General features: G+C 38.0%; 1 protein-coding gene across 4 annotated transcripts in view; it reads right to left on the reverse strand.

Annotated features, from left to right (window-relative positions):
• DYRK1A (dual specificity tyrosine phosphorylation regulated kinase 1A) overlaps positions 1–20,243 on the reverse strand; it is a 91,478-nt gene extending 71,235 nt beyond the window's left edge. For 3 of the 4 annotated variants that reach the window (XM_026077608.1, XM_026077609.1, XM_026077610.1), the window contains exon 1: positions 20,080–20,242. The gene's annotated coding sequence lies outside the window, so the exon portion shown is untranslated. Of the gene's footprint in view, positions 1–20,079 lie in introns of all 4 variants that reach the window. The other variant, XM_026077611.1, reaches the window with a different exon arrangement.
• Positions 20,244–20,284: the final 41 nt, after the last annotated feature.

Here is a 20,284-nt window from a genome sequence, read left to right on the forward strand (position 1 = left end):
CTTTATTTCAGTTTTGGCAGCAGATAATTTGTGACCTTAGTTTCAAAAGACAAGCTACAGTTGGTTACTTCAATAACGTTTACAACAACCTAGATGTTGGCTGCTCTGATAGAGTAGTACCTTTCACCTTGAAGGCTTCCAAAATATTTTACTCTATGGAGATACACACACACCTATAGAGCCTTCTGTATAAAATATCACGAACTGCTGTTTAGTTCTATAAATATATGGTGACCATTTATAAAAACTTGGATAAGGCTTATGTGCCTTTTTTCCTTAATATTTTTTAACCTTTTCAAACACACCATGGAATAATTGCTACTTAATTGAGCCACACAAGATAAGTCCCATTGATAGCTGCAGTACCACAATCTACCTTTGCCTTTTACTGTCTGGGAGATTCAGACTGTAGCTACATAGTCTCTGGCCATATGTTAAACGTATGCGTGCAAATTACACCAGATTTTACCCCACAAATCCCCAAATCTTCTGCCAGAGTATGTATACTTCTGATATTAAAAGTGATAATATAGAAGTACTGCTGAACTTTCCACATTATCATGATAATTATCATGATAAATCAGATTTAACCCCATTTTCCCTGGAAAACTGAAGCTTGTCTATTTCTATCTGTATCCAAAGAAATTAAATGAAAATATTTGCTCCCAAGCACCAAAATTTTCCTTAATGCATTTGACAGATTTCACCCACTTCAAAGGTTTTGCTGGGGATGCCTGCACAGAGACATTTCTCAGCCATTGAATTTAAAAAGGGCAGAAAAAGGAAGAGATTTCTTCAGTTACAGTTACATATTTTTCTCATCCTAAAAACCCTACAGAACTCAACATGAAGCTTCTCTTAAAAAAAAAATAAAAAAATTGCCCTTAAAAATCAGTGGGCAAGCCAAATCTTAAAGTCTTCCCAACATGGCTTAAGCCATAACTTCTTTCTGATAGTAAACTCACCAGTGACTAAGGAAAAAGATTCAAATGACTACATCTAGAGAGCAATCACTTTAGAAGGCTGCCATTAGATGGAGGATGGCCCCAGCTTTCTCCTCTTTCCTCCCCCATGTCAGGGGGGTAAAGAGGACACAGTCCTCTATCATCAGGTGATGATTTTTATGCAGGACAAGCTCACAAGCTTCACATATTAAAATGGTCAAAATCAGTACCTCAGAGGTAGAGCAGATGTTGCCCCTTCTGCAATGATGGGGGAGGGGAACTGATTTAACAGACTGCCACTCTAGCAACCAAAGCAGTTTTGGCTCACAAATAGCTATTTCTAAAAGGAATTCTAAACACATTCTTCAAATTAGAAGGATTTCCTTCTTCTCTACTTGCACAACTCAAAATCTCAGTGTTATGGTTCTTTTTACATATCCCAAGTACACTACTATAATGGAATATGGAATAGCCATTATGCTGCTCCCTCCAGTTAACTCATGTAAAGATGCAAGTGTAGCAAACTTGAACAGAACTACAACTTCAGTTTGCTTACAGAACTCACATTTGCCTTTTAATTAGATCCACTGATGTTAAAAGGCACTTGAACGGCATTTTAGAATTACTCTTAGGATTTTAGGATACTAACAAAGTAACTGGGATCCTAAACTCACAGATGGAAAAGTTAAAGAAAAAGGGGAAGAACCCTTTACTTCCAAAACTACATATACCACAACCGCTCTTCCAGCTCTTTCCAACTTGGAACCAGAAACCAGCTCTGGCTTTCTCCAGACATGTCAGTACAGAAACACCATGTTTAAAAATCCTGTTCAACATGCTTTCAAACAGCAGTTCATACAAAGTTTAACAGTTTTRAAAATAAATTAACTGACAGTGGTCAAGTTTAGGCTCCATGACAACCAGATGTATTTAAAAATGCTGATGAACAAACAGAGTTATTTCATTAAAATAAGAATTCTCAGGCTGTGGTTCCACAAAAGCCAAAGCTAATCTCAACGTGGCTGCTATGTTCCCATCCACACCCCTCCTTGCCCTCAACTATTCAGTGCAGGCCCCTCTTGCGCCACTTTTGGCACCTGCCCAGGCTTTGTTGAGTCATTTCTGCAGTTCAGCATGATGCAAAATATTCACCTTTTTGATCAGCTTTCTGCTGACTCCACAGAGCACCAGAGCCCGAGTCTAACTTTCAGCTTAAAAATCTACACAGTAAATAAGAAGGCAACTCTTCTCTAGCATGTGCAAACAGCTAGTACATTTATACTCGGCATAATACCACTTGATCACTGAGAACTCTATTTGCATTTTCCTGCAGTCTGTGATGTTCTGGACCTTTGAAACCAACAGTTCCTAGGTCAGGGCCAGGAGTCCAAATATTTAGTAATACTGGAAGGGAAGAAGCCACACTTTAGAACTGTGCTGGAATAACAAATAGGGCATTTTACTCATGCAGGGAGGACTTCATTGCGTTAGATGTTGCATGACACACAACAAAACGGTGACCCTTGCCTAAGAAGCTCACTATCTAAACAGCAAATTTGCCCACAGAAAAGCAGAAGTAGAGAGCAAATTTGAGGCTCGCTGTGTAGGCTATGAATACAGTACAAGAGAAGCAAAGAGCAGCCTATGCAGAGTACTTTGATAGTTCTTACTGAACTGCCACAAAGCACCTCACAAAACCACACTTAAACAGCTGGCTTGCTATCAGTCATAACAGACACTACCTCTACTTCAAGAACACTAGCAAAATTTTTACAACCTTTTCTATATACAGTTTGTGTCTATCATAATAGGCTACATAAATGAATTTGAAGAAATAAATTTAATCAGATACGGCAACTACAAACTTCTCTGACAACTACACTTCAAAACAAGCAGAAAAAGACTTTTCACCATAGTAAAATCCAGCATCCTTACCATTCACCTCTCATTCTCCCAACCTAGGTATACACAGGCTTTCAGGATATGCCTTAAGTCCTAATTCAGGCTCAGTTTGACCAACACAACCATAAGAGAGAAAGCTGAATTCTAAAGCAAAAATTGCTCTACTCTGGATGTACTGCACCAATCACCTAGGGAACATTTCTATCGTCTTATGAAGAGCTAAGGAAAAGCACTGTTCTCAAAATTCAAGACATCTCTTAACGTAAGCACAATACAATCTATTTCTCATGAACTGCACTTAATACATACATTCAAATATATTTCTGAAATTATTGCACAGTACTTGTATTTCACCATATGAATTCACAAATGCAAGGATACACAATTTACCAGATTACATCCTTCAAAAAATTAACTTAATTTCACCATATAAATTACTTCGTGTTAAAGGTCCTTTACAAATAACTGAAGAATGAGTTGAAAATAATTCTACTCATACAAAGTATTCTATGTCCCATCTATACTCTCCTACACTCTATCTTATTTGCATATCATCCACCAATCCTAACTTGGTGGTTGTGCTGCATTTACATAATTCACGTAATATCTTTGCATTGAGAAAATAAAACATTTTCTAGGAGCCATTTCCTCCAAAAGGCATAAGCACTGATTAAGTCCTAGAAATTTACTTTTCTTCCTCCCTCATGGCAAGCATTCTACTCACTGGATTGGAGACTCGTGTTTCCTCTTCTCCCCCTCTGACCCATGATTCTTCCTTTTTTGTACAACACCACAGACTAAATGGGACTCAAGGACAGTCACCAAAAACATCTGAAAAGCCAGGTGTTCTTACTGGAAGTGAAAAATGTGAGTTTGGATCCTCTCAGGCCAAGAAACACACTAAACTGAGGTCCATTTATAGCCCATGCATGTGCTCTGATGACTGGTAAATCATAAAGGATGGAACTACCAACTTCTTCTCTACCTATGTTTTAAATAATTTCCACAGATTTCTAAAAATAGTTCAGAATAATTGTTTTAGTATAGTTCAGAATAGTTTAGAATAGTTCAGAATAATTCCAGAATAAGGTTATGAGCCAGAACTCTAAATCTGTCACAGGCACCTTATGGAAAAGCAGAATTTACAAAATAACTCTTAATTCAGAAGTCCTCCAGGAATAAGCTGGACAGTTTCCCCTAAGAGTGCAAGACCTGTTGGAAACCCATTCTGAAAAGTGTTCAAAGCATCAAGTGCTTACAGAGAGATTTTGTATCTAAAAGTGAAATTGTCTTGGTTGTAAGGCATAATCTACCAGGCTGCTACTGCTAAGAAGGGCAGGCCCTCTCCCTCTTTCCCAAATCCCAGATACACAGTTGTGCCCCTTCTTGTGAAGGCTTCAGCATTCAGACAGAACAAGCAGTAAAGCAAACCAACTCATTAACCCAACCAAAAACCTTTCACATCTTTGTCAGGTTCATCTGCTGCTGGTTTAGCAAACTGAACTGCCTCAGCAGAAGGTAAGAAAACCTAGAGCTTGAATAAAAAGAGGAACGGGGACTAGACCTTTCAGTGCCAAAAGATGTCAGCTCAGTTTATACCACATTACATAACTTCAGTCTAAGTACATGGTTACACAAGCTGGTCCAACTCAGGACTAACAGTTGGAAGAAATACCCTAAACATAGGCTAGGCTCTTCTTCCTGGGACTTCTCCACCTCATGATGAGACAGTTCAGGTAGCTAAATTGGCAGTAAAGTTTTTATGCTTATATTGTTAGTTTTTTTGTGTTTAGCTTCTCAAGCTGGCTCAATGTGGAAGAGTGCCAATTTGACAGCTAACACTTCAAATTCAGAGTCAAGTTTGTAAGAAGTTACCCTTTATCAGCTGATCCTCAGTAACCAACCACACACACATGCACACACCTTCAGTCCACAGCAAATGTGAGACAATTTGCTTTCACTCAGACAACAGTAAAAGAAGGTTAAAGCTAAGGATGAAGTTGCACATGATTGCTAAGCCAATCTTAATAGTTTACTGCTACCAGAAAAAAAGTGGGAGYGCCTCTTCGGCCAGCACTCCTCCCTTTCCCATTCCTCACTCTTGAATGATGAGAGTCTATTGCCTGCCTTGCTTGGCTTTAGCACTCACTGACCCAAAAGAAAAACAACTTTCTTCAGGTTTGCTTCCTGGGTTTCAAATACACACTGTGAGGGGAAGACCTGGGTATTTAACAAGCTGAAATGGATTGATCCTTAAGTGACACTGAACACTCACCTACTTGGCACATGGCAACAACCAGAGGCATCCTTGAAGAAAGGGACCACCCCAGCTCAGAAGTCCCCCAGACTTCTTTAACACAGAAGATTTAAATGTTATCTCTAAGTTCTAAAGATGCTGCCAAATTATTTGAATAAATACAACACTTTTTGAGGTACTTTGAGTACTCTTTAAAAACTAAAGGCTTTAAAGAACTCAAGACAATTCTTTTTTCTAAAATAATTGTGTTAAATTATGTTCCTCAATGTGTTTTCCAAGCTTAGTCTATCAACTTGGGGTTATGTTGGTTTGTATCCCCTTTTGGGTATAGTCACCAAGAAGGGAAATATATGGAATTTCTTTTTAAATATTCTCTGACAGTAGTCATAAGACGAAAGTCTAAAAATCTCTCATCAAGGTGAAAGCTTTTAATAAGATTTCAAAGCCCAGGAAAATTCTCTCCAACAGAGGCCTTTCAGGTGAACTTTGCCTAATGAGGCTTTTATGAAATGCAAAGGCTAAATGGAAAAAGTTGAAACTTTGGGATAGTTTATCTGAACTCCACTTCCAGCACCTTATGCTGGACATAAACTGATCAATCTAATGCCCTCCAAGTTATTAGTCAGTATTAGTCAGTTGTTCAAAAAGCAGACATAGCACTAAATTTTGATAAAATTATCAGTTTATAATTCTAAAAGACATACTAATATTATATACCTTTCTGATTATTAAATAGCAGCTCTGCTGGCTTCACAAGCTGATAGAGTTCTGTCCAGAGGAATTTGGTTTTCTGTAGCATTTTTTTTCCCTGATAAAAATTCTTAATATTACTTTAATAAGGTATGTTCCAGGAAGGAAATGAGAACATAATAATAATAATAATAATAAAAAATTGAAAGGCTTTGAAATCCTGACCCCATGGACCTCCAAAGATCAACATGTCTGAGGTACCCCAGAAATATAAAGAAGAGAAAACATTTATTCTCCCACTTAAGTCCTTGCAGGCTATCAAGAATAGCTTGCTAGATGGAAAGACTCCAAAACAAAGCAACTTTTCAAGCAGATTTTTTTCTTTAATTGTCTACTAATATTACTGAACTGGAGTACTTCATGTAGCTATGTGTTGTGTTTATTAAGAAGTACTGTTGTAAAAAAAATAACTTTCGATACAGATCTGCTCTTTCTTCCACTTTGTGAAAGAGCTCAACAAAAAGATCATGAATGTGACTTTGCATGTTCAGTGGATGATGCCATCAAAAGCGTCCTTAAAAAGAATACAATTTTCCTCGTCACATCTGAAACAGAGCAATATATGAAATTGTAGAGGCACAGAAAAAGAGATGAGAAAAACAGCAGATTCAGAGCTCACACAAGGTGCATCAACTGGACTGACTGCAGCCTAAAGGAGCCTATCTCTACAGCCCTTCAGTACTACCAGTTTCCAGTGCAGGGCAAAAAGGAAATACTAAACATGACAATACAGCTGTCAAGCTGGTCATAACAGAGCTCTGTCCCAACTTACAACACTACATACACCGCTAACATCTTTCCTTCCAATCTAAGTATGGAGACAGAAGGCCACCTGTGAAGGCTTTAGAACTGGAACTTCCTCTTCCCAACAGTTTTTTGTTTTTTGTTTTTTAAACAAGAAAGTGCCATGTCTGGAAATAAGCCAGAATTCAGCACTGCTAATTTGAGACTACTTGAACTGAACTTAAAGGAGCGTAAGGGAACATAAAATTTCATAGCTTAAGAAAAAGACACCTTGGTGGATTTTGGTGATGCTACACTGAATTTATCTGAGGGAAGATGGACCCCCACATGGCAGTCCCCACAGAGCAGTCAAAGCCTACTCTCCCTTTTTTGCTCAGAGAGATTTTTATTCAAAAATATTTTAGGTTAGCTTCATACTGGATTTACAGGACTTACTAGCCTGGAGACCTTCTTCATGGCACCTCTGTGTTCAGGAAGAAGCAAGAGACATGCTAACCTGTAGAGTTTATGTCTGCCACACAGACATTGCTTGAAAACACTGAACAGTTTTCCTCCCTTTCCTGAAAGAGTCAAGGAAATGGATGACATCCTGAAAGGCAAAGAAGTGGGAAGTTTTGAAATACAGAATAGTCAACCCACAGGAAGCTGGGGAAAAAGAGAAACAAGGATTTATGAAAAGTGCAATGGATTGCTGAAAAATGGGGGAGGGAGGGGACAGGCACTAAACATCAAAGTATGTAAAACATTATTTGACTAAGGAACCTCAACTACCCCCAGTAATTGAGCAATGCCATGTTGTTTACCACAAGTCAAAAGTCATTAACAACAACAACAACAAAAATGCATAAACAAGTACGAGGAATGAAATTTAATGAAAAGCAGACTGCAACAAGACCCAAAGCAAAAGAGAAGATAGAAAGGATTTAAAAAAAAAAAAAAAAGGTAGACAAGTCACTAAAGATACAGCATTTTTAAGTAACACTTTTACTTACTAACCAAAAAGGGACCAACTGAACATTTCCAAAAACAATTATTGTAATTCAGAATAGTGTCTGCCAGTCAGCATGTACATTCTGATAATACACTTCTTCATACCCTGACCTAAAGCAGCTGGCCTAATGAAACAAAAATCTGCAAGATTGGAGAGTGCTATGTTTACGGGCTTTCTCACACAAGAATACAAAAGTTAAGGTGTTGTTTGTCAGATTTTGTGTGTGTAAAGCATGCCTTCCATATAGCAGACTTTAGGTACTCTTCCCTCCGCTCCACTCCAAAGACTTAGAGAAGCAAAGGAGACGGGAGGAAAAATTCTGTGGCTTTTTCCTGTTACAAAGAGCAAGTATATTGTCCTATCTTCCATGTTTTTATTTGAGGTAGCTTTAGATAATTAAAATGTGGATGAAGTCACAGCTGAGATATTAGGGAATCAGCATCCCTGGGAATCAGCATCCCTGTCTTCTCAATTAAAGAGAGCTACTTTCTCAAACAGGTAAACAGTTATCAATAAAATCAAAGTAACTTTAAGAAAAATACTTTGTATCTGAATACATGAAACAATAGCATAGTCCCAGTAGCTCTGGTCACTTAAGAGGACAGGCAAACATGGAATTTCCAAAAGGGTGTTGGTTGGGGGGGCGGAGGGGTTGTTTTTTAAGTCATCAGGTTGATACCATGAAGAGAAACATTTTTTTTAATGCCTCTCTCTGTACAGTAGAAACAAGAAAAATAAACTTTTCTACTCTGCGATTTAGCTTCTGGTATCAATCAGTTATCTTCACATCCTATAAATACTGCTGAAAAGTATCTTTTATTAGAGTATCAACTTTAGAAACTTCAATTAATCTTTCCGTTTTTCCAAACAGGAACAATGAATATTTTGTATGCACGTATCTTTCCTATGGCAGTACAGAAATCATGTGAAAACATCAGAAGCATGAGATGACTTTAGAATTAATCTATATATTGCACTGTTTTGTGGTAGCGTTCACAAAAACAAAAAATTAAAACTTTGAGTTTCTTAGAGGGTTTTTTTTTCTTTGAAACCTGAAGTATTTTTCCCTCTCAGAAGTGTAGTTCTTAGAAGAGGGGAGAGGGCGCAAGAACAAGTGAGAAGGAGCAAGCATAAGACAGCACACACAAGAAAAGAGTGAGCAAGAGACCTGAGTAATGGATTTAGCAAGGGAGAAAAAAAGAGGAGCTTAAGAGAACAAGTGCTAAAAAGGACGCAAAAGAAAAAAAAAGGTATGAGCACAAGTTAGAACAAGAGAAAAAAGAGCAGGTGAGAGTGAGGAAAGACAAGAGGGAGAACACTAGCAAAAGAGCTCAAGACAAAAAGAGAGACAGATTAAGAGAGTAAGCAGGAGAGTTAGAGGACTGAGCGCAAGCAAGATTTAGGAGCTGGAGAAAGAGAACGTGTTACATCAAGTGAGAGATTCTGTTAAGAGAGACTTAGCACATGTTAGAGTGCACACAAGCAAGACAGCTTTAGGGTGGGAGCATTAGAGAGAGAGTGAGCATAGAAGTTAGAGATAGCGAGCAAGAGTCCGAGACAGCTAGAGAGTTAAGAGAGGAGGGAAAGAGTGTGTGTATGTCTCTGGGGAGCGACTTACTATAGGATAGGTGGCAAAATGATATTCTCCATTAAGTAACAGTGCTACCAGAGCCAGTTAACCAGCCCCTACCTCTTCTAAGCACCCTGTTCCTGTCCACCCACACAACCCATTCCATTATCTTGTCAAATGTCTGAGCAGCAGCACAGTGTACCAGGTCTGGGAACTGATCTGACTGAAAAGTAACCTGATTCTCCACCCCCACACACCCAAATGTTATATATATAAAATTATATATTTCAGCCAACTCAGTTTCAGAGTCTGATTCACTGGTTGGTCTTACAAACAGCTGTGCCARCACAAAGCAGGTGGGAACAAGCAGCCAGAATCTGGAGGGAAGGGGAACTGCTTAAGCTGTAATTGCCTTCAAAGAACTGCTTGTTGAACGCTTTGTCTTATAACTACTTTTTCAACAAATTCCCTCAAAGTACTTCAGTGCCTCTACATCTTGCAGCAAGAACTTCAAATTAGATAACTAATGCTGTAAAACAAACACATATAACGTCACCAAATTAATCACTGCTAATGTCCCACATTCCCTTTGTAAATGATTCATGAAAACAAAAAGTTGTGCTTTTCAATGTTTTGCTTCCTCGTTATCTACTATTTCAAGTTTGGCATAGATGTAGTTTGGGGGAGAACACAGTAACTTTCACTAGCCCCAGGAAAGCCTACACAGATTTGGGTGGGTGGAAGGAGAGGATGGGTTGGTGTAGGAGGAAAGGGAGGAGAGAATCAATGTTGCTGGTTTTCCTCCATATCACTGTTCTTTGCTGCACTGCCAAAACCCCTCAGCATTCTCTCAGCACTGAATATATATATCATCCTACCATCTTATCTTATGCTGCAAGATAGAATTGCCTTCGATGAAAAAGAGATAACAAAGTCTTTCCAAATCTCCCCACATTCAAAACATTTTGGCCACTGCAAAGGCCAAGCAGCAAAAGACCAATAGTTTCAGTCTCTACTCATCAGCTTTTGTCAATCTGCTTCCCTTCACTGGACATACTACTGAGCAATGTCTCACAACTCAATGACAGGCCTGATCAGCTGAAACTAGAACGCAGATTACTACTGTAGAAGAGTCAAATTTAAGACACTTTGCCACTGTTGCCTCACAAAAGCCAACCAAGCCAAGGTGTATGAAGCGCGGTTTATACAACTGGTATATTCTTGTATATGGAGCCTGTCATTCTCCAAATTCTTCCCTCTCAAGTGGTTGACCCAAAAAACTGAGAAATCAGTACTCTATTAGATGTCATAGTTAACCTGCTAGATCAGGTAGGAGAGGTGTGAGCTTTTGTACTAACAAGATGGAGATGTTTCAATTATACAAACTGGGAGAATAGACTATATGCCTCTTTCTCCTTCCATAGGAAAAAAGCTTTATAACTGTCATAAAAATCAAAGGCTAAGACGTTAAGAAATGTTTAAATTAAGGTGGGCCTGATAATCAATTCTACCTCTTCTACATATTTTGCAACACAATTTTTACTTACACAGTCCAACACTATTTTATTCATTGAACAGGTGCATATCAAGTACATCAGGATGACACACAGAAACAAAATCAGAGCTATGCAGTAAATGATACTATTTCCTAGATTACTCCGTCAATTCTTTCAGAAATTGAGGGATGCATATCAAATGGGGCAAAAGATTGCAAGCAAATACATTTCTAAGGCAAGTGAATTCCCTTTGGGAAAAGTGAGTTGTAACTCTAATTCCACCAAAATTCTGAACAAATCCTAAGTTTTGTGAGCAGACCACTATCTAGATATGCTGAGTCACTCTCCAACCTTAAGAGAGACAGACTACTACTCTAAATTACAAAGCACTTGGAATATAAACTCAAATCAAATGCAACTGTAAATGCTCAGCATCCTGCTATTAAGACAAAAGAGATCTAAACCTCTAACTTCAGCTCTGCCCCCCACATCATCATGTAACTTTGGGCAAGTCACTTTACCCTTTTTTGTTTTCATTTCCCCGCTAAAAAGCAGAGTATTAATATGTATTTATCTCCTCTTAGCAAGCCCCAAACAGCTCTTGTGTATGGAAAGCAACATGAAGAAATTAAGCATTATATGAAATGCCTAAGTTCGGGGGGGGGGGGGATTCAGTGCTTCAGGTTATGCTGCCAATAAGCAAGATACACAAAATTGGCAGATTTTTGGCCTTAATTTTATTGTGCGTTAGAACCTTATCACAGAAAAATATTTCTCTTCCACAAGATGCTAAAAGAATCTGTTAGCATTTGCTAGATTCAGATACTAAAACATTATGTCCATGTGCAAAGCCCAGTGAGTCACAAACCTCGGACAAAGTGCAAGGTCTGAATGGTGTGCAATTACTAACAGCTTGTACCTTTTATATACATACACACACACACATATAAATTGTCTATATCTAAACAGTTGCATCTTTCCTGAACTATCCATTCCATACAGTGAGTGAAGCAAAGATCCTGTTGAAAATAAAACTGCTTTTTAATGCATGATTAAAGACAATTCAGACCTGCACTGGGGCACAGAATCGCAGACAGCAAAAGCAAGAGATAATTTCCCCATTTTTGCCAGACTTTGAGTGCTTGACTTAATTTGGGAATTTTTATGGAAATAACTGAGTCAAAGGCAATTCCACAGATATACACATGACTAGAATATAAGAAGAAAGTCCACACTTACAACGTACAAGGCATACTTGTTTCCTCAAATACATAAATAAATTGGCTTTGTCAAGCTGGGAGCTGAGTGGTTTTAAAATTATATATATATACACACACACACACACACACATATATATATACACACACACATACACATTTATATATAAAATGACTAACACGTAACTTAGAAATTGTATTCTGTGCCCACTGTATGCTTGCTAAAAATATATCTTGAACTTCCATCTCACCTCAATTCACAGATCTCAAGTTTTTTTGTTTTATGCGAACAAAGCTTTGCTTTAAGGTATAAAGACTAAAAAAGAAAAAAAAAAAAGACAAAACAAGAAAAGTAGTCCAGAGAAAAAGAAACAAAGAATATACAGAATCCTTTATCAGGAAATATTAAGGGCAAAATTTTCAAATTTGGAAATCTAAAAGTTAAACTTTTCATCACATTGTACAGAAATAACTGCGTATTTTCACATCTCAATAAAGTCAAGTAGGAACCATAAGACTTCCAAAATCTTAAGGAAAAAGAGTGAGGACAAATAGTACAACAAAATACTGATTTAGGTATACAGGCCTAAAAATGATACTTTTGAAGAAAAGAATGAAGAGAGAGATGTGATAAAGATATATAAAATGATGAATGACAAAAGGAAGGTCAATTAAAAACATCTAGTCCCCCTGTTTCGTGACAGGGCTTGGAAACATACTAAAAGGCAACAAATGTAAACTAAGGCCAAGGAAATCATTTTCACACAACAAAATTTATTTTCTGAACTCAATCAGAACATGCTCCTGATGAAAAAAAATATATATATTTTTTTAAATCAAACAAATTAACTTCTATTACATTGGACAGAATGAAAAAAGAAAATATCTCCTGTACTGCAGAACATAAGTCTACCATGAACTTCTCAGTGCTAGGAAAAAGTTTCATGACAGGGAATATTCCAGTTTAGCATTTCTTTTATTGTACCAGAGGCATCTAAACTACTTGGGGGGGAGGGTTTTTTGTTTTGTTTTGTTTTGTTTTTTAAATAATACTTCTTCTGTGGACAGGAGCAGAAAAGTAGTGATAACACACATAACATGGGTTTATATCCAGAGAGCAGTGTGTTTTCCTTGTTTTCTTAACTTTTTTAACAGAAATGTTTTTGCAAAAACAAACATTTTAGTTTGCTGCAACTGTCTGGCAGTATGCAAATTAAGCAATGAAGTACTAGGTATTACCTTCACATCCACATTTAGGAATTGTTTCCAATTCTAATGTTTCCTTATATTTAATAAAAGCATTAGAAAAGTTTCTAATCTCCATCACAGAAAGCAAAACCAGTATCAAATTAAAAATGAAAACAAAAGTTGTCAACATTATCATTAACCACTAAACTAAGGCAGCTAAGTACTCCTGCTCCAACAGTCTGTTTCCACATGTGTAACTGTATTTCTCAAGGTTTTAAAACTAAGCTCATAAAGTTTAAAAACGTCCATGCTGTGAGCATGACTGTGGCTAATTTAGCTCCATAGAGATGCATAAACGAATGTTTTGATGGGTAAAAAGATTGAAAGTAGACTCTCATGGACATCATGAACCACAAATCATGACTGCACGCTGTGTAAAATACACAGGTGAGAATAACCCTGTACAAATCCTACAAAGACAGGAGAGACATCCTCTTCTAAGGACCACATGAAATACCATTAACGATTTCTACTCATACCTCTGGATTATTAAATTTTAGACCTTCTATCATTAAACTTTTGTACTACAGGAGACAATCAACTTACAATAACTCACAACTCTATTTACCTGACCAAAAACCAAACAAACCACAAACACGTATGCATTTACACAATGCCATAACAAAAATTCTACACAGGAGAACATTACAGAAGAATGGAAAAACATCTCAAAGTCATGAAATCCTGATTAAACGGAGAAAAAAAAAATATTTACTTCATGTTGTTCAGCACAAAACAAAATGGAAATCAGATTCCAGCTCTCTAAGCAGTACAACAATGCAAAACCAAACAGTTTTTAAGTATGCCTTTATGATACAGCTTTCAACTACAGTTTTAAATACAGAACCATATATATTTTCCACTCAGCCCTCAACATAGCTGAATCATTTATGATGCTGTCTCTAGCAGACATAGTTCACAGAAGACATTAATTCACTTAGAATCTAAGCCTGCAAAACACAATGTATATTAAAAATAATAAACCTTCAGGGCAAATTTGAGGAGGTATAAGGACTGTTCAACATGAAGATACAGTAACTGCACAGTCAACTGACCTCCTCCCCAAACTGCATCTATTAGTGATTCTGTTTGAGGGGAAAAGAAGGTGTAACATAAGTTTATAGCCCAAGGACTCCAGTTTGTACATACAAAACTTTACTTCAGCAAAAATCCCACTGGTTTCAGTGAAAAGACACAGATACGTGCAATCATGTACATATCTAGCATTTGCAGCAACACTTATTTCATTGCATAGGGCCTACCATAAAAATCTGAACTTTTGAAGGTACATGAGGACTTTGACAGCAAAGTCACCCTAAGTACAAAAACACGGGATTCTAAGCTTATGAATATCAGATTGTAGTGAAAAATGTACATTAGCCTATGTTATTCCAAAACTATAATCCAACATTTGTAATGAGTAACTTCTACAGAAAGGGAAACTCCCAAGATTTACATGCATCAGTCACTTCTTGTAGCATTAAGACAGACATCAATGTATTTCAAACATGAACTTGCAATTTTTTGCATACCTTTAAATTAATGCCTGYTTACCCATTAGAAAGAATAGCAACAAAGAAACTAGAATCAGAAATGATCCAGGAAAGTCACTGAGATTACAATATCAATTGGATTTTCAAAGAAAGTGTACTAAAAACTGCTTTGGTTGGAATCAAACATGTACCCTGTGTATTTTATTTTTAATTTCTGTAAAACTTGTATGTAAAAACAACAATACATATGGTTATGTGCTTATTTGTAGCAACAAAAGCTGTAGTGATTAGTGGAGAGACCAAACAGAGGTCAATGTAAGGAAATTTATTGTGTTCAGAAAAATAAAGAACTGGGAAAGTACTAATACTTGCACTTCCCTACCTGACAATATTTTTCTTCTTTTTACTCCTTCCTTCTGTTTAAATAGTAAACTTATAGCAGAGACACAAAACTATTTCCCCTACAAAGGAAGTGAATGTGCTGCACTCTGACTGGCTCCTCAGCAACATACCCACTAGCAAAGTAAATGAGAAGTTATTAGTGATTTACACAGTTCACAGTAACATAAGCGAAGATTTGTGCATATATGGGTAAACAGGGTTTCTAATGAACAAAAATGTGAGCTACCTATGTTTGAAGCCAAGAAGTCAAAACCAGGATGAACAATTGGTTTTTAAGTCAATAGGACTTGGAAGTTTCACTGGCAAGTTGCTTTTAATCACTAAAACGTATTTAGTTAATTATAGTTGTGGCAACTAGCATTCTACTAGTTTGATTTTTTTCAGCAGCCCATCAAAATTCACCCTGAATCTTTTCAACCACGTTTTGCAAGAGTAGCTCTGCCATCAGCTATCAATTTATACATTTCCATTCCTTTCTTATTTCACCATCCAAGCAGTTATTAAAAAGAAAGAGGAAACTTTTCAACACATAAATGTATTAATACCTTATTAACCTTTCCTTTAGCTGACCCAAAACTCAGCCTATTTTTAATCTGCTTTTGGGGGAAAAGAAAGAAAATAAGAAGCTTTGGAATTTTAAATAATACATGAATTGAAAGCTTGGTTTCTCACAGCTAGAACAAAATAGTGACAGTTAATGAAGTTAATTTCACTGTCATTTAGTCAGTTTCACTTTCAGGTATTTAATGCTACAATATCTGGATCCTAGAAACTTTGCAAAGAAGTGTTTACAAACAGCTGCTGGCTTACATTATTTTAACTGCAGAAAAACTTTTGCTGCTCTTGATTTTAAGAAATGCTATATTCAGAGCTAAAATTAAACTAATTATGTCTGTCATACAAGGTAACTGAAATAGCTACCATCTAGTCTTCAAACAGAGGTTCCAAAGTATTCACATTGTATGGACTTCAGCAGAGTAACTGGGGACTATCTCCTTCATCTGCCTAGCTCTTCAGTGGGTATTCTCCCTGTAAATCATATGGACACACCAGTATGGAATTAATGAGGATATGATAATGTCAGTATTTTTTGGAATGAATCATCCCATCTCTTTCCTTACCAACTGTGGAAAAAATACCTTTCTCTTGGGGATTGGGGAGGGGGAAAAGAAAGGAAGGGAGAGAGGGGAAGATAAACCTTATGGAGGCAAAGGGACACTTTGTTGAATGACTTAGCCTGCCTCACCACTATCTGCTTTCCAGGCAAAGTTAAAGCAGAGCTCCTTTTCTGATCTGTATTCACAGCCAAGTAAGCCATGTTTAAGCACCCACAGATACAGGACAAAGCTTGTATGTATGAGTATGAGGGGAAATGGAGCTAAAAACTAAATAAAGCCAGAGCTAAGTATGCACCAAAGACCTATCCTAAAGAAAAGAAATACATTTGAACTAGCAGAAGCAGTTAATTTTTCCTCAATTGTGCTTGGATAAAACAGAACCAAAACCAGAATTTTATCTTCCTCCCAACAAGGGAAGGAGATAACCTATGGAGATCAATTACAAACTGCCACGTTAATTGCTACATGCAACTGATGATTAGGTCACTGAAATTCTGTGGGTATACTGTGTCACCTCCAAGAGAGAGTATAAGATATCTGTACCTGTCAAATGTGTCTTTCTGGAAGGAACAGTTGTTTCTAATTATCAGAAGTTTTTTCAGTGTTTTTAAGTCATCAGTAGACTACTATAGTTCCCAGAATTCTCTTTTTGAAGGACCCATACAGGGTGGTGAAGGAAGAGAGTATTCCCCTTCTCAGAATGTCTTGTTTACTTTTCCCCCATCACTCACAAGTTTACAAGAAAGATAATACAAAAACTTTTCCAAGGAAACTTATTTCAAATGGTCTTATAGAAAAAAAGAAGTCTCGCTACATACACATATCAATTCCTTTAGACTTTTAAATGTCTGATTAACAGGAAAGTTCTGTCATATTAAAAATAAAAAAATAAGTTAACAAACCCTTACTAAAAAAGAAATGAAATTGTAAAGTAACTTAACAAATAAGCCATTGTAGTCAGTTATAAAGACAAAAATGACAGTTCTCTCAAAATAATCCTATTCTACAACACCACGATCCATTTACAAAAGGATTTCAGCAGTTATACAAGTCTCCCATGCTTCCATAAAACAAAGATATCAGAAAGATTTTGGTATCTTTTGGAGAATGGTTTTCCAGATAGTATTAAAAATGACTACAGAAAAACAAAACATATACCAGTTTTCAATTCTTACTTAAAAATGTAAATTATAACAAAAACTTTCAATCTACAATTCTGCAGTCAGGGTTAAACACACCTGACAGAGGTTTTCAGAGGAACACTGAAGACGGTACATAATTATAGCAACATGATTGCTTCTCTGGTCAGAGTACATTTTAGTCTTTAAATTACCATCTATTTCAGTTCAGATTTTTATGAGTTTTATTAATTGGTTATCTTGCATACCACCATATGACCAGGTGGTATAATTTCAAACATGACAGCATAACCTAAAAGGGGGTTTTCATTTTACATGTTAAGGTGTCAATTAACTCATTTGAACCAAGGTGAAAAAAAGCCAACAATCTCACCATAAGTCCATTAAGGCAAAGCATAATAATACAGTTAACCCAGACACAAATTTCTTTGCAAGGCCTTATCAGAATTAAGATTCCAAAACGTGATATACATGTCAGCAACTATGCTTAAGTTAAATTTAACTTTAAAAGCTTAGACAAGGCACACAGTTTTTGCTAGACAGTGGTCACGTTATTCTATGTAAACTATTAGCATGTGTGTTAAAAGTCATTTATGAGCATCATGTGTAAATTCCAAGTCTCGACAAAACTCAGATACTTTAAAAATTGATAAATTCCTGATTACTACATCATTATTTTGCACAAGTAATAGAATACTACTCATAAATTGACATTGAAATAGAGAAATCTTGGCTGCTATTTGGTAAAATTATCCTTGCTGCTGCTTCTCTGTAACTGTCCAACATGGGAGGAGGGGTGTCCCAATGACAAGTCCAAAATCTTCCTAAGTATTGATTCAGTAACTATAACATTGTTACTGATGTAACAAATTGTCTTTCTTATTTATTAGCCTCAAAACAATTATAAAGCGTGCACAATAATTTAAGTGTGAATTGTCCTCTTGATTTAAGACTATGCTCTGTATTCAATTTTGAACAAGACAGACTTACTTTAATCAAAGAATATTCAAAATCCATGAATTAAACTTGGTAAGTCCCAGAGACTTTGCCAGAATATTTAATTCATAGAAGAAAATGTAAATTTAACACAATGCAGTCTACTTCAGACTGCAAATAAAAAAGTTCTAATTCTAAATACTTCAAGAGAACCAAAAGCTTTAAGCATATYCTACAAAAGTAGTCTCTCTCTCTCCGTCTCTCTCTCTATATATATATCTATACATCCTTCCAAATTTCACTAAATATATCTGATTAATAGTTAACAGACAAATATCAGCTCATACTCAAAATTAATTTCAGTGTTATTACTCTAAATTTATTAAGTATAATTTTCCAAAAATATCCAACCTACAAATGTTGGGGGGGAAGAGGAAGAAAAGGAGAAACAAGTTTTTCCAAAACTTCTTAAGGCTACAGACTATTCCATTAACATAAGTCAAATTATGCACAGTTACAGACAGATAAATAAGAAAACATTTTGTTTGTAGTAGTATTTAATTATCATCAGACATCATTGATGTATTCTTCAGCTTTACACTCCTTTTCTTAAGGAAAGGAAACTGCAATACTAATACAATAATAAAAAGTTAACTTCTACTTATCTAGACCCCTGGGATATTATATCCATGTAAAAGTGACTATATATACCTACTGGCAAAAGTTAACAGCACACTCTCATTGGGATTAAAATTGTACATTGTCAAAAACATGCTTATTGATTTATTTTGGAGTCAGATATTCTCTCCTTGTTAATTTTAAAGAACAATGAATGTTTATTTCTCCCAATGACTGTAGAGTAATAGGAGAACTAAGTAACAGTAGCAATCTAGACACATGATCAAAGAACCCCTATGTAGTCTTTGGACAGGCTAACCCGAAAACTTCAAAGCTGACTGAGATTCAAAAATGTACCCATTTCAAAATTTCAAATTGCAGTACTTTTAATTGTGTTTTCTGATTTTGTGGGGGCAGGAGGAAATGCCACTCCATAGAAAACGCACCCTATGTATCAGATGCGGTCTCTAATTTCTTCAGCAACACAAAGCAAAATTCCTAAAAGATTGCAGCTAACCACTAAAATATAGAAGCGCCCGTATGTCCGCATGCATATGCCCAACTGCTTCTCTCCCCTCTTCCCCACCCCACCCCCAGCACAGATGACAGTAGTCTTACACAGGTACTCCTTCTTCATCGGCCTCCAAGTTCCCCACCTATCACGAGTCTCTTGCCGGGGTGCAGGCAGGGGCACCTAAAGCCTCCACCACAACAGGTACCTGCTCAGCTGATTGTTCAACTCCTGACACCCTCCTTGCCTCCTCTCCCTGCTCCCAGACCGGGGCGAGACCTCGCACCCGCCCACCACAGGGCGTTGCGCATAAGAGCGAGAGGATCCAGGCAAACTCCCTTCCTCCATCTCCGGTCCCGCAACCCTCCTCGCCGCTCCGCTTCCCAAACCGGCAGCGACAGCCTCTCCTAGGCACCAAGGGGAAAAGGGCCGCAGAGGCCGCCGCCTCCGAGCTGCGGAGCGGCCGCCGCCACTGCCCCCGGCCATGCCCGGCCAGCCCCAGAAGGGGGCAGCGGTATGGAGGGCGGCGAGGAAGGCCGGGTCCAAAGCCCGGTGCGGGTCCGGGCCCTGCTAGCTCCGGCCGGGGGCTCGGCGGGCCCCTGCGCTTTCCCCACCTCCTCTCTCTAAGATGGCAGCGGAGCTGCCCCCTGCGCTGCACCCCCCTCGACCGCGCCGGGCCGGGAGGTGGCACCAGCTCGTCCCGCTGCGCAGCTCCCCGCCACCGGCTGAGGTGTCTCACTTACCCGTGTGGGGGGCGGCGGGCCCCGCGCTCCGGCCCGGCTGCGGCCTCCTCTCTCGGGCGGCGGGCACACGCAGAGCGAGGAGCGAGCGCTTCCCCCGGCCTCGGCCAGGGGCCCCGGCGCGGCAGCACCTCCCTCTTGTGCGCTCCGCAGTCCAGCTGCCCCGCCGCGCTCGGGCCCGCGCGGCCGGCGGCGGTGCCGCTGCCGC

The sequence above is a fragment of the Apteryx rowi genome, unplaced genomic scaffold (assembly GCF_003343035.1).
Source record: "Apteryx rowi isolate R43461 unplaced genomic scaffold, aptRow1 scaffold_46, whole genome shotgun sequence".
Lineage (NCBI taxonomy): Eukaryota > Metazoa > Chordata > Aves > Apterygiformes > Apterygidae > Apteryx > Apteryx rowi.